Source organism: Tauraco erythrolophus, chromosome 1, assembly GCF_009769465.1.
Source record: "Tauraco erythrolophus isolate bTauEry1 chromosome 1, bTauEry1.pri, whole genome shotgun sequence".
Taxonomy (NCBI): domain Eukaryota; kingdom Metazoa; phylum Chordata; class Aves; order Musophagiformes; family Musophagidae; genus Tauraco; species Tauraco erythrolophus.
The window spans coordinates 82,595,001-82,610,473 of NC_141465.1; positions in this window are offsets into that span (position 1 = coordinate 82,595,001).

Sequence of the window (15,473 nt, forward strand, 5' to 3'; positions counted from 1 at the left end):
AAAAACTATTTGTATTAAAAATTCTGGGAGAAAATTAGTCAAGATATATGCAAGCAGTTAAGTGGAATTCACAAAACTGTCTTATCTTTAGCTTGCAATAACTTTCAATGTGTTTCTACGCATGTGTGGATGCTGTGTGAACTTTCAGCACTTGAATGGAATCGTCTGACAATTCTAAATGTTTCTGCAGTGTTTGGTGCTAATGGCAAAGACTTTCTGGTTCGCTTTTTTGTACTAAAAATTTTACACCTTTCCTGTTTCAAACTGTAGATTACAAAGTTGGAACTTTATATTTTACACCTAATGGACAGCTAAATTGATTTTAAAACAATATAGTAAATTCCCTACATGCAATTTGTGATACAACCACAAAAGTTTCTGTGAGATTAGTTTTGAGATTACTGTTTCTAGCTTCTCTAGAAGCTACTGCCTTGTTGAAGATGATTGCTCTTTAAAGACTTCGGTACGGTAGTTTAAATTTCTTTTGTCACAAGAGCACATATTTTACTCATCCAGCTAGTATTCCACAATACATAGAAATTGTTTTTTGGTTATTCTTTTCTCTCGCTCTCAATTTCCCTTTTACATCCTAATTCCATGTTAGTGGAAAGCAATTCAAAGGACAAAAGTATCTGCAGTCCCCAAAGTGGATAATTAGGGATCTAGACACATCCTATTTTCTGCTTGCTAGAGAAGGAATGAAGAACTGTATCACAACACTAGGTTGTTATAAAGAACATGGGGCAGTTAGAAGCCTCAGGAATGGATATCAAAACACATAGTGGGTGAAAAGGCAGGCATAGAGGTCCTAGTAGCAACCAACAGGCAGTGAGCCCAGGCCCCTTAACAGGAGTTTGCCTTCAGCTCCATCCTTCCCCAGCTATTGGTGCTGAATTTAATGTTACAGGCAGGTGCCTCTTTCTGCTCAAAATCCACCTCTCAAGGCATATGTCCAGAATTGTTTCATTAATTTATCAGGATGTGACTTGCTTTTATATTTAAATAATGTACCTCAAATAGAAAGATTATGTGGTTAGAGCTGTCATTGAAGAAGTGGAAGATCTAATTTGAGGCTGCTCAGCCTAAGGGATTCAAATTGGAATGGTCTCCATATATTCTAGGTACCGTTCTCAAGAAGATAATATGTTCCACTCTCATCTTGTATTGGTGTTCACACCATTATAACCAGAAAACAAGCAAAAAGCTTAGTCCTACGTCCTAGTAGGTAGAATGCTCTAATGGGAATCCTTTCATCTAATATAAATGATTGTTGATTAAAATGAGAAATTAAATCTGTGCAGTCATCAGTGTAACTGAAATATAGCATTCTTCTTTTCCATACAAGTACACTGTTCAGAAGTTTACTTATTTCCTGAAGCCCACTAAGGATAAGTTGTGGTGGTTTTGAGCATCTTGAAGTGGCACAGCACCAGGCAGAAAAGACCAAGGTTTCTACTGTGTCTTCTCATTCTGATAAAGTATCTTGTCAATGGGTCACAGAATCAAACCCAGAAGTACTTAAAATGAGTGAGAGAAGGAGGTAGCCTCTAGAGTTGTATATTATAGTCCAAAATATGAAAAATATATATTTAGTCTCACTGTAGTAAGATTCCACCTTAAATGAACATTTCGAACAATGCAGAGATTTCTTTCCAAATCACCTTTTTGTTAATACATCTCACTCAACAGATCTGGGATTTGGGGGATTTTCTCTTCTTTGATTTGTCTTATTTAGGCTTAGTTTTATATTTAACAAATCTTTAGGGAGTGAGAGCACTTGAATCTCTTCTACCATTCTCATTTGTAGTTAATATTTTAAATCAGATTCCACTAGAGGGTTGAGACCAGCTCAGAGTTTCCTTGCACAAGAGCATATTATTTCAAGCAGAAATGAAGATGGATCTCTGTACCTGTTTGTTGGTTGGCTTGTTTGTTTTTAATTACCCATCACAGGGAGGGAATCCTTGAGACAAAAGAAAAAATCAGAACTATGAGTAGAGCAAGTATGGTAACCTCTCAGTTGTGAAGTATTGTCTCTTGTAAAGCCAAAGTTTTTGTCACGGAGGGTTACAAAATCAAATTAGACTGATCATAAACTCAAAATAAACATTATTCTAACCAAAATCATTTTGCAGAGAACCAACTAGAAATGAGGCTTATCAAAACCACTCAACACTCTAACATTAGTAAACCATAGGTTAAGGATGTGCAAGGAATTAATACTGCACTACCAACTCAAGAATTCTTATGATTCAGAAATAAGGATCCAAAATGCGCACAATCACTCGCTTACAGGGATGAGGACTCTCAACCTGCAGGAGTTTCCTTTGGCAGCATCCCATCCCAAGGGGAGAGTCCTCGACTGAAAACCCACTGCTTCAAGGAGTAGTGACTCAATCTGCCCTCTGGCAGGACTCCATAGATACCCTGGTCCTCACCTTCCTCTTTCCTTGATCAAGGTGTATGCGTGATGGTTGGTACTCACCTGAGGGGTGTACATGATGTCATGGTTTTTTTTTTTTTTTGGACTGAGGATCGAGACAAGAACCGAAAAGGGAGCACCCACCAAACATGGTCTCGGGCAAAACATGACTCAGGCTTTCTTAATAAAACAAAACAATTTATTAACAGTTACTAAACAAAAGACAAAAGGGAACGAAACCGGTTACTTGAGAGGAGAAAGAGAAAACAAGGCCCGATCTTAAAACAACACCTCCCCACCCCCAATTTTCCTTTCGTTCCTGGCTCTGTCTTCCCCCCAGCGGCGCAGGGAGACAGGGAATGGGGGAGTACAGGTCAGTTCATCCATGTTGTTCACTGCCGCTCCTTTCTTAAAGGAGGAGGAGTCTTTACACCATTTTTCCCTTGCTTCGGTGGATCCCCTACTCACAAAGAAAAAGTCCCCAAACTTTTCCAAAGTAAGTCCTGCCCGCAGGATTGCAATCCTCCCCATGGATCGCACCAGTTCGGGCTTTACCAGTCTCGGCCTCTTAGGGAGCTGCTGCCGCTCGCGTCGGCGTGGGTCGTCCCACGGTCTCCAGATGCCTCCACGACCTCGTCGTGCATTCCATGCCCCATTATCAACAGTACCTGGTCGCGCATCCCCTGCTCCACGACCTCTCCTGGGCTCAGGCATCTCCTTCCCGACGTGGGTTTCTCCACAGGCCACGAGTGGGCCGCTGCTCCGCCGAGTACACCCTGGCTGCAGGGGGGCCGCCTGCCATCTCACACCGATTGCAAGGGAAGCCTCAGCTCCAGTACACCTCCTCCTGCTCCATCTTTGCTGACCCGGTCGTTGTGGTTGTCTTCTCTTAGATATTAATCCTCTCTGGGGGAGCTCGGCCCGGCGGGCACCCCGGGAGTGGGGCGCTTACCGAGTCCCCCATGCGGCTCCCCGGCGCCATCTTGAGCACATGGCGCCGGCCCGGGCCCGGGCCCGAGCGGCCGCTCGGCCGGGAGCCGGGAGCGAGGGGCCGCGCCCTCCTGCTCTCTCCTCGCTCCTGAGCAAAAAGCCCCTTTCCCGCCCCTTTGTCCCAGCTTAAATAGGGCAATTCGCAGAGGCGCCGCCTTGGCTCAACCTCCCCCGGGGGGGATGGGACTCAGATCTGGTGGCACAGGGAGCAAATCCCCTCCCCTGCCACCAGAACACCCCCCCCCACACATCAAACTATCACATTCCACCCCTCGCCTCTGCGAATTCCCTATTCAGGCACAACTTCACTTAAAACATTAAACAAGAACACACATTTCACAAACAATCCACCCCTAGTCCCTTCACCAAACACAACAATCAAAGTTTCCTAAGGTCCTTCTGTTTTCACCACTCTGGAGTCCATGTTTTGCCCGTTACCTCTCCCAATCACTATTCCTATCTCGAATTCCTCAGCCCCACGTTGGGCGCCACAATTGTCATGGTTTTTTTTTTTTTTTTGGACTGAGGATCGAGACAAGAACCGAAAAGGGAGCACCCACCAAACATGGTCTCGGGCAAAACATGACTCAGGCTTTCTTAATAAAACAAAACAATTTATTAACAGTTACTAAACAAAAGACAAAAGGGAACGAAACCGGTTACTTGAGAGGAGAAAGAGAAAACAAGGCCCGATCTTAAAACAACACCTCCCCACCCCCAATTTTCCTTTCGTTCCTGGCTCTGTCTTCCCCCCAGCGGCGCAGGGAGACAGGGAATGGGGGAGTACAGGTCAGTTCATCCATGTTGTTCACTGCCGCTCCTTTCTTAAAGGAGGAGGAGTCTTTACACCATTTTTCCCTTGCTTCGGTGGATCCCCTACTCACAAAGAAAAAGTCCCCAAACTTTTCCAAAGTAAGTCCTGCCCGCAGGATTGCAATCCTCCCCATGGATCGCACCAGTTCGGGCTTTACCAGTCTCGGCCTCTTAGGGAGCTGCTGCCGCTCGCGTCGGCGTGGGTCGTCCCACGGTCTCCAGATGCCTCCACGACCTCGTCGTGCATTCCATGCCCCATTATCAACAGTACCTGGTCGCGCATCCCCTGCTCCACGACCTCTCCTGGGCTCAGGCATCTCCTTCCCGACGTGGGTTTCTCCACAGGCCACGAGTGGGCCGCTGCTCCGCCGAGTACACCCTGGCTGCAGGGGGGCCGCCTGCCATCTCACACCGATTGCAAGGGAAGCCTCAGCTCCAGTACACCTCCTCCTGCTCCATCTTTGCTGACCCGGTCGTTGTGGTTGTCTTCTCTTAGATATTAATCCTCTCTGGGGGAGCTCGGCCCGGCGGGCACCCCGGGAGTGGGGCGCTTACCGAGTCCCCCATGCGGCTCCCCGGCGCCATCTTGAGCACATGGCGCCGGCCCGGGCCCGGGCCCGAGCGGCCGCTCGGCCGGGAGCCGGGAGCGAGGGGCCGCGCCCTCCTGCTCTCTCCTCGCTCCTGAGCAAAAAGCCCCTTTCCCGCCCCTTTGTCCCAGCTTAAATAGGGCAATTCGCAGAGGCGCCGCCTTGGCTCAACCTCCCCCGGGGGGGATGGGACTCAGATCTGGTGGCACAGGGAGCAAATCCCCTCCCCTGCCACCAGAACACCCCCCCCCACACATCAAACTATCACACATGACTACACCACAAAGGCATGAAAAGTAAGGGTGCAAAAGTGAAGATACAGTGGTCCTAAAGCCCTGGTCTTGTTCTTTATCAGGGCAGATGCACCTGCCACACAATCCACTTCATGACCACAGTCATGATTCGACTGGTTTCCTTGGAGAGGTGGTACAGTCATGTCTTGCCTCCAAAGCTGAAACGGAGTGGAGCCTCAGTGAGTTTGATGCTCACTGTGAACCAAGACCATATAAGTATAACCTCTTCCTTTGATCTCCCTAAATCTCCAACTACAATTATTACATTGTTCCCATGTGAGCTCAAGGGCTAGCGATATGTTAATGTCCCGCAAAAAAATTGGTGAAGGCTCTTCTGCTGACTTGAATGTGAGTAGGCAGAATGTTAAGAGGTTAAGTTCATCATCTGGGCAAACCTGACTATTGTTTTCGCTACAAGATTGTTGTCTAGGTCCTGGTCATTTCTCATTTCCAATGGTCGTTGTCACCATTGCCAGCTGTCTTGGTTTTAGCTGGGATAGAGTTAGCTCTTCTTTTTAGCAGCTGGAAGAGCTCCATGTTTTGGTTTTACTCAGAGGCTCGCTTTGAGAAGAATGTTGATAGCAAGCTAATGTTTATAGTTGGAAGTGAAACTCCAAGGACTTTCCAGTGTGCCATGTCCTGGCCGGAGTGTAGAAGCACGGCGGAATAAGGGGGGAGCATAGCTGGGACAAGGGAGACACAATTCCCCTTGTGATTTGTGGTGGAACTTAAGACTGAGGGCCAAACTGGCCAATTAGTATTCCATATCATGCAGCGTCATGGCCAGTATAAAAGTGAGGGTCAGCCGGACAGAAGGGCTTTTGCGCTTTGGCTCTTTTGCCGCTTTTGCTCTTTTGCGCTTCTGTGCTTTTGCTCTATTGCCTTTTTTTCTCTCTCTCCCAGTACTCCCACTTTCAGAGTACTATCTCTCTCTCTCTGCCCCTCTCTATTTTGAGGCCTCGCGTTCGTCCAGGATTGCATCTTTGGGACGAGATGGGCTTCACATACGAGGGGGTGGTGAGCATCTACACTGTGTATTAAATCATCTGTATTAAATTGTTCTTATCTCAACCCACGGGTATCCCGTTTCTCCTTTAATTCTCTCCCTTATCCCTGGGGCTGGGGGAGGGTGAGTGACCGGCTGTGTAGGGTTCAGTTGCTGGAGCGGCCTGACGCACGACACCAGCGTGAGCACCAAGGCAGCCCACTTTTCCATTTCCTGTAATAAAACACAGAGTCGGGCCTCAGACTTTTAAACCTGGCTTCAGGGTTAGAAGTCAGGGATCATCCACCGAGCACTAATACAGTGGGTTTTTCTGCTCCCCTCCAGGGCTTCTCAGGCATAGAAGTCTTTGGGTTTTGCCACGGTCATGGGTACAATGCCAGTGGAGGGTAGGTTCACCATTACAGGTTGGTCTACATACATCCCTAGTGGGAACTGGTCTGTTTTATCATCTGGTATAAAGTCATCAGCCATTAATTGTCCCGTAGGACAATATACTCAGGTTTGGGGTTTTTCATAACTTCCCCAACAGCTGTTAACAATAAAAACCGCTTCTAGTAACCATATGTCTCAGTTATGGTGTGAGACATCAGCATGTCTTTTAACCAGAGCATCGATTTGTTCCATTATGCTGTTAACTTGACAATAACATGGAGTATGGAATACTAATTTGATACTTTCCCCTTGAGCCTAGCCTTGCACCACTGTGGCTGTGAAATGCGACCCATTATTACATTGAATGCATTGGGGAGTGGGTAAAATACCAAAGCACTTTCTCAACACTTGGACCATCTGATCTCCAGTGGCGTTGTTAAAAGCTGTAGCTGTCGTCAGTCCTGACACTACCTCTACTCCTACCAAAATATGTGTCTTCCCATGGGATGGCTTCAAAGGACTAATATAATCAATTTGCCAGGTGCTCCAAAGAGCCTGGCCTTCTTTGATATGCTGGGCAGGGGCTTGATTTGGGTGGTTGGCCTTAAGTCTTAGCTGACATTGAGAGCAAGCCGTAAGAACTACTTCACATACTTGTATGAACACTGGCTATCCCCCAGACTGACACTTGTAATAAAGGTCTCTTTTCCCTAAATGGCCTCGCTTAATGCACAGCCACTTAGTCAACTGCCCTCAATATTCCCTTTCACTATCTACTGCCTGTATTTGGGATAGGTGATCTGCCTATTGATTCCATTTTGCAGTAAGAGTTTCATTTGTTGCATGGCCTTTTACCCATCCCACCTTTAGGGATTGTGATCTGCCTATTTGCAACAATGGCTGCTAGTCTCCAGCTCTCCAGATTTTTGTATGGCTCAATTCCCACTGATTGGATTCCCATTGGCATAGTCACTCTGTGGCACCCTTATAGGTTGCATAGGAATCAGTGTAAATTATGGTGACACCATTCTCTGCTGCCAGCAGAAAGGCATGCAATTCCCCTACCTGTGTACTACCTTACCCTTTCTCTGTAATTGTTTTCTTGCTACCAATTTCTGATGCTGCTGTTTTATATTGTCACTGAGATTCCAGTCGATGGGCAGACACGTCTGTGAACCACACTGCTTGCATATCCCAGCCTGTGGTCAGTTCGAGGGCTTCTTTTATTAGGGAAATTTTGTGAGGTTGGCCCAGCAAAACTGAATCCAGATTCACAGGTTGTTGAAACTTGGAGGCTTGGACTGGGCCCTCCTTTAATGGCAGTAAGAGACAAACTCCCTCTAGATAGGCACACTATTTCCATATCGTGGCCTTCTGGGCCACTCCCTCAGGAGGGAGTGATCTCTTGAGAATCTGTGTGTTGTGGAGTTCAGTCCCATGCCTTATTCTTTCGGAGCAAGCCATGTAAAGGGCAGGCAATCACTAAGAACCCCAGTAACCTAATGTATCTAATCATTGCTATAATTCTGTCTTACTGCCTGGAGCCTGTCCTTACAGGTACTGTAACTGCTCCAGCCATCCACCAGGCTCCTTGAAATTTAATTTCTTATCCGGGACCTTGGCATTTGGAAGGCAGAATATCTAGCTCATTTTTGGTCAACAGGTTTCAGATGGCTTCAGCCATCTGCCCTACCTGTTATTTATTATCTCTACTTACTAGGATGTCATCTATATCTATCTTCTAATACCTAAAGAGGGTTTCCAAGAAAGCTGGAGAGGGACTTTTTACAAGGGCATGTAGTGATAGAAAAATGGCCAATGGCTTTAAACTGAAAGAGGGTAGATTTCGAACAAATCTAAGAAAGAAATTCTTCCCTTTGAGGGTGGTGAGGCACTGGAACAGGCTGCCTCGAGAAGCTGTGAATGCTCCATCCCTGGAAGTGTTCAAGGCTAGGTTGGATGAGGCTTTGAGCAAATCGGTCTAGTGGAAAGCATCCCTGTTCATGGCAAGGGGTTTTGAACTGGATGATCCCTTCCAACCCAAACCAATCTATGATTCTGTGATTCTTACTCTGGTAAGAGTTCTGAAGACAGTTTCTGAATTCTCTTCCTTTCTTCCAAGCCTCATTGAAAAAAAAACACCCTTGTACAGTATGTATAGAGATATCATATAATCAACAAGTTATGAACTTATATTCTTTAACATTATTTAACATTACCAATTTACTTCTTTTATTATGAATTTCTAAAGACCTAGTGCTAATATTCCGTAAAAAGTATATTTTCAAAAACTTTTACTTAATAATTACTTCAATAGATTCAGAAGATTAATGCTAACAAAAGCTTAAAGGTGAACAAGAATGTTATGAGTTCTGATTATATATGGAACATATATTTTTAATAACATTTGTTGCATGTACACTGTAAATATGTGGAAACTTTTCAGAATTCTGTCACAAAAAATGTTAATTACTTAAGTGAATAACTTTCCTTTAGAAAAGATTTAATAAGGAAGGGCACAAAAAAGGTTGTGATGCCATTGAGGTTTTTGGCAGGTGAATGAAAAGCAAACTGGAAACAAGTAACAAGTGGAAAAGTAGCCTTTATTTAGTAATGCCTCTCTTGTTTACTGGTTGGAAAACTGACTACTCTTCCCTTGAGAGAAGAGTGAGTTCACGAGCACACACTTTTGAAGCACTACACATCAAGAGAAACATGTATAGGACTTCTCTGTCACAAACTGGCAAACCTTTCCTCTGGAATCTTTCCTGATGGTCTTTACTCTGTTGTTGATGGTTGCATTTTGTTCATTGCAGGAACTGTAATTAGCTTTGCTTGATTATGTTATGGGTCAGGCCACAGTGCAGTCTGCCACATTGATCTTAGGAACGTCAGTCATTGGAATTGTGTATGAAAATACCCTTCAGTCAGGAAAAATATTTTTATTTGGTATAACATTTGCTTGTTTGAAAGTTGAAAGCTTCAACATCTGAGTGTGTGTCATGAGAGTATTTTCCACTGTGTCAAGTCTCTCATTATTGGCTGAACTGACTGCACAAATTTCCATTTGCAACCTAGATTTCTTCCAGATGCTCTTCCATGCATATAGTATTCTGATCACTGAAGGAGTCAATAACTATGACAGTTGTATCAGCTTTGTATCTGCATGAGTTAAGGCATCTCAGCAAGATGCCTTTACCAGCACCTCAGGCTGAGCAAGGAAATCTGTTAATTGATGACAGCAGCCAGGAAAAAGAAAAGAGCGAAGCAGCTGGATGTTGCAGTTGTGACTGCTACTCTCCTGCCTCTAATGTTCTAATGGGGAAGGAAGAGAGCATATTTTGACAACTGCAAAGAGGATGACTAACTTTTTGCTTCCTGAGCTACTGAGCAATATATGCTTGTATCATCATAGTTACAGTTGGATTTCCTTGAGATAAAATAACATGGTAGTACAATGCAGCAGTGTACCTGCAGGTCAGAAGGGCCTTTTGTTGTTGTTTTGTTTCTTTTTTTTTTTTAAGAAGAGTTTAACAGAATTTTTCTCCCTTGGTATGGAAAGCAATGAGAAGGAAAGGAACTGGATGTCATAAAAATAAAAATCAACATAAATGTTTAAACCGATTACTTTGTGGTTAGCTGATTAAAGCACAAATAAATTGGCATATTTGTAAGAGTACTTTCAAGCTTCAGCTTTTTTTAATTGCTTATTAAAGTTTAAGTATAGCAGAGACAGCAGATAACTTACCCTTTTCTCTGAATCACTTAAATTTTGCCTCAAAGTTGCTGCACTATGTAGTCTAATGTTTCTTAATTTCAGTCTGAGGACCTTGTGTTGTACATAAGATGTGAGAGAGCAGAGTATAAAATAAAAATCCCCAAACAATAAAAATAACAATCCTATTTGCACAGTATCCTAAATATACAATAACTGGTACTGGGAGAAATACAATTATGAATACATTTATTTTCACAATTTCTGTTTATTTTTCATATTTAGAATCATAGAATAATTTAGGTTGAAGGGACCTCTGCAGATCATTTACTCCAAACCCTTGCTCAAAAGCTGGATGTTGAACACCTCAAGGATGGGGATTCTTCAACTCTACAAGACAACCTTTTCCAGTGTTAGACCACCCTTGTGATAATTTTTTTTCCCTGTCATCTAGTGGGAAATTTCAATGATTCAACTTGTATCTGTTGCCACTCATCCTAACATTGTGCAGCTCTAAGAAGACTGCTTCCATCTTTTCTATATCCTCCAATCAGGTAGTTGTATACAGCAAAATCTTCAAGCTGTGTCCTCTCCAGGCTGAACAAACTGGGCTTTCTCAGACTTTCCTCGTATGTCCTGTGTATCAGCCCCAAATCATCTTGTTGGCCTCCCTTGGGCTGACTCAAATATGTCAACGCCTCTTGTACTGAGAAGCCCCAAACTGGAAGCAGTACTCCATATTTGGTCTTCCAAGTGCCAGGTAAAGAGGAAGGATCATTTTGCTCAACTTTTTGACCAAAATCATTCTGATACAGCTCAGGATACTGTTGGCTATCTTTGCAACCAGAACACACTACCAGCTGATGTTTCTTTTGCTGTCCACCAGGACTTACATGTTCTTTCCGGCAAAGCTGCTTCCCAGACAGACACCTTCAGCCTATAAAGCAGTATGTGGTTGTTCCTCTCCCTGTGCAAGATTTTGCTCTTCTCTTTGCTGAATTTCATGAGTCTTCTGTCAGCCCATTTCTCTGGCCTATTGATGTCCCTCTGAATTGCAGCCCTGCTTTCCAGTCTATTGAACGATTCTATCAATTTGGTGTTGTCCACAGACTTCCTGAGAGCTCCCTGTGACCATCATTAGTGACCAGCTAGGTCATTAATGAAGACATTAAACAGTACTGGTCCTGATGCTGATCCCTGAGGGACCTCACTGGTAATTAACTGGTCATCAGCTGAAATTTGTACCACTGATCACAACTTTTTAAGCCCAACAGTCCAGGCAATTTTCCACACACCTTATCATCCAGCTATCCACTGCCTATCTGACCAATCTGGTAACTTGAATCTTGAAAAGTGGAAAATTTGTAAAAAGTTTGGCAAATTCAAAGCAAACAACATCCACTGTCTTCTGTTTGCACAGCACTAGTAACTTTATCATAGAAAGCAATTAAGTCAGTCAGACATGATTTACTTTTCGCTACTCCCAATCACCTTCTCGTCCTTCATGAGCTTTGAAATGTCTTCCAGGAGGATTTGCTTCATAATCTTCCCGGGTACTTAGCTGACTGGCTGTGGTTACCTACCTCTTTGTCCTTCTTGTAGACGAGTGTGATGTCTGACTTTTTTTCCCCAGTCCACAGGAACTTGCCTGTATTGCCATGACCTTGCAAAGATGATAGACAGTAGCCTTGCAATGACATTGGCCAGCTCCTTCCCTATACCTGTGCATTCCATCAGGTCCCATAGACTCTGCGTGTTCAAGTGGGCTGAGTGATCCCTAACTCTTTTCTTCCTCTACTGTGGGTACTGCTCACTCCCACAGACTCTGATAGTCAGACCTGACTAGACCAATTGTAAGTCTTGTCAGGGAAATCTAAGGCAAAAAAGACATTGACTACGTCAGCCATATGCCTTGTCACTGTTCCCATGCTTCATTAAGCAATGGGCCCACACTCTCCTTAACCTTCCTTTTGCTGTCAATGTAGCAATAAATAAATTAGCTATAATAAGAGCCATTGTGGAAGAATAAACATCAGCAATGAAAAGCTATCTATTTGTGCTTGGATGTCTATGGTAAGAATAATACACATTCTGAGGGAGGGTGTTGCAAACACAGTATATGACCTGAGACAAGGTGCACTGGAATGACGGTAGGAATAGAGAATTTGGCTTGAATTTTCCCATTTATTAAATTTTATCATTAAAATGCGTAAGGCTCTCAGCATCCTGAACAAGTACAGACTGTTATAAGATTGTTTCCAGCATTCTTCAAGCTGTTCTATAGAAGGTAAGTGCTTCTAACTCTGTTGTTTTTTAAGAAGAATTAGTTTTCACAGTCACTGGATAGAGGCAGTTGACAGGCAATTGCTTTGCTAAGAATAGGCTTTTAATTTTGGGTGCTGGAATGTCTGACTAATCGGATTTTCACTGCCATAGGTATTTCAGATAAATTAAAAAATAGCAACTTAATCTACCTGAAAATGAGGATAATATTTGAAAGATAAGTATACACAACTGTTAAACACAAAGAAGGCCTTTAAAACTCCTTACTCTTTTTAGTAGAGGAAAAAAGTAATATAATCCCTTTTATTAAAAAAAAAAAAAAAAACAAAACGAACCACCAAAAACCCCCAAAAGCCAACAACAACAAAAAAACAAACAAGAGCTGAAAGCACAACACAAATACAATAACATAGAAAATCACTTGACATTTTTGGCAAACACATACAAAACTGGAGTTAGGGGAAATAAAAATCTGAGACACCAAATATGTAATCCTTTCTCACAGATTCTTTTTCAGATTAGCTTTCTCATACATAGGAAAAATGCAACTGAAAAAGATTCTAACTAGAACACATAAGAGAGGCCATGTTTTTAGCTATAGCTAGTCTGTTCTAATGCTGATGGAATTTAAGGATGAGTTTTAACAAGACAATAGCACAAAAAATAGCTGCGAAGACGTGAAGGGCAGTTTCAAGATTTACACAGGACATTCCCACTGAACGAGATAACAATGGGTTCACTGTTACTGCTTTTAAGCATGGAACAAGAATGTTTTAGTAAGACTAGTGATTCAGCCTTAAGTTCCTTTCTATGTAGTTTGACTGATCCACGCAGACAGTTTTATACTGGTAAGGCAACAGTGTTTGTACTTACTTAGCTAAGGACACACAAGAGAACTAGCTGAGGCAGACTCAGATAAAAACATGGAATGAATTAACTATTATGCAGTGTGGATATTTAAGGGTGCAGTGCTTCCTCTTACTCCCAGACTCTCTCATTTTGCTATACAGGCTTTGATATGCAAGACCATTTATTTGAATAACTGCTTACCATTGCACTTTTGATTACAATCACAGACCACCCGAATGCTGCTGTACTCCAAAATGTTTCGGTGCTCAGAAATTCTGGAAAACAAGATCCCAATGGCCAGAACTGATATTTACCCTTCGCTAAATGTCAGTGAAGCCATATGAAGCCAAAAGAGTGTTTTCCTGAGGAAAAAATTAGTAAGAACTGATGAGACAAGATTTAGTTGAGGAATCATCTTCACAATTCAAGTAAGAAAGGCCTGTAAGATAAAGCCCTATATCAGCATTAAATTTAGTCTGGTCACTGTGACAATTGAAGAAAGATTTTATCCTGTTTCCCATAACTATGATGAAGCAGTGGAAAACTATATACAAGTATGACTTCCCTGAAGGTAACTACCTAAAACAACTGTATCATTTCTTTCATTTCTCTTTCAGAGAAACATTAGTTGGCAGTTGGTTCCTATTGAAGATTCCTACTGAAGACCTTTCCTTGCAGGATACAAAGAATGAGTACAAACTGTTGAAGGATTACTTAATCATCAAACCTTTTCTGCTTGAGCTTCTAAAACAGGATTTATGACCAATGGAAGAGTAATAGAAAGTTTTCAGCCATATTTTCAGAATTTCAGTTCTGTTATGTGCTACATTTCAAATACTGAATTAGCTCCTGGATAGAACAATTTTACTTTTCAAAGCTCACTATACAAGTGCCCTAAATGTTAAGAAAAAATAAGACATCTTTAATTTATCAGTGGTCTGTTAATAGAGCCTTTTTCACTTTTGGTGTTCATTATCGTTTTGCTCTATATCCGATTCATATATTTTAGTTGGCCATAACTTCTTCCTTTATGAGTCATTGTGCTTATTTTACAAAATGAATTTCAAAATAATTAAATAATTAAATGTACAACTCTTTTTCTATTGAAAGATTTGTAGTTCAATTATTCATACTTAACCAGTTGTTACACATCAGCACAAAATAATGATTGACAGAATGCAAAGAAATTGTTCTCTTGACATCAAGACGTAACTAGAAATAAAATAACCTTAACCGTAAATTATTAGCTCCAGAACTTTATCACAGTGTTTCATTATTCCTTTTTAAGCTCTGTGAATAGGATTCCAGTCTGTCCAATTTCATTACCTAAGTAAGATGCACTTAATTTTCATCCTCCTAGTGAAAGAGCTGCACAAAGAAAATACTTCAGTTAAGTGGACAGCATGCCACATCATGTGTCAGACAATGTTTACAATGCTGTTACTCAACACCTTCACGGATCATTACTTCTACAATGCCAATTGTGAAAACTGATGGAAAAAAATATTTTTTTTACTTACTATTTTCCCACCATTGCACCTTTGTATAACCAAATAATGAGAGGAACAAGTGTCACAGAAGAATATAGACATTCAGGCTGTGAGATAGGATGTTATGGTGAATCCTGACATGTGACACCTCTAAAAACTAACAAAATGAGGAATAACAGGTTGCTACAGATAATGAGGTAACAGTAATGTAGAGGGCTAGCTCTGACCCAGTGCACCATTAACAAGACAGCAACATAAGACACAGCAGCAAACTGTAGATAAAAAAAGAAAGTAGTAGCTTAGCAGAATCGCTGAACAAGGTAGAAATTACCAGGGCAATCAAATCATATACACCAAATAAGGTTATAAAGTCTGTTAAAGCATGGCCAGTAAGAAAAAGGAACCGGGGTGGTAAAGGAGAAGAACTTGAGAAAAGAAAAGGGAAATACAAGATGAAATAAATCAATGATTGGGGCTGTTCAGGATACCTGTGGAGCAGCTCTGTGCCTGACCATGTCAGATTGGAGCTAGGGAATAAATTACTTTGAGTTTTTTTCTCCACAAAAACTTATACCTGGTTGCCCTGTGCAGTCAGGGAAGTGCTGGGCTGGGTGTCCTCCCTAACTCTGCGAAGGGTCACCTACAGGAGGTCA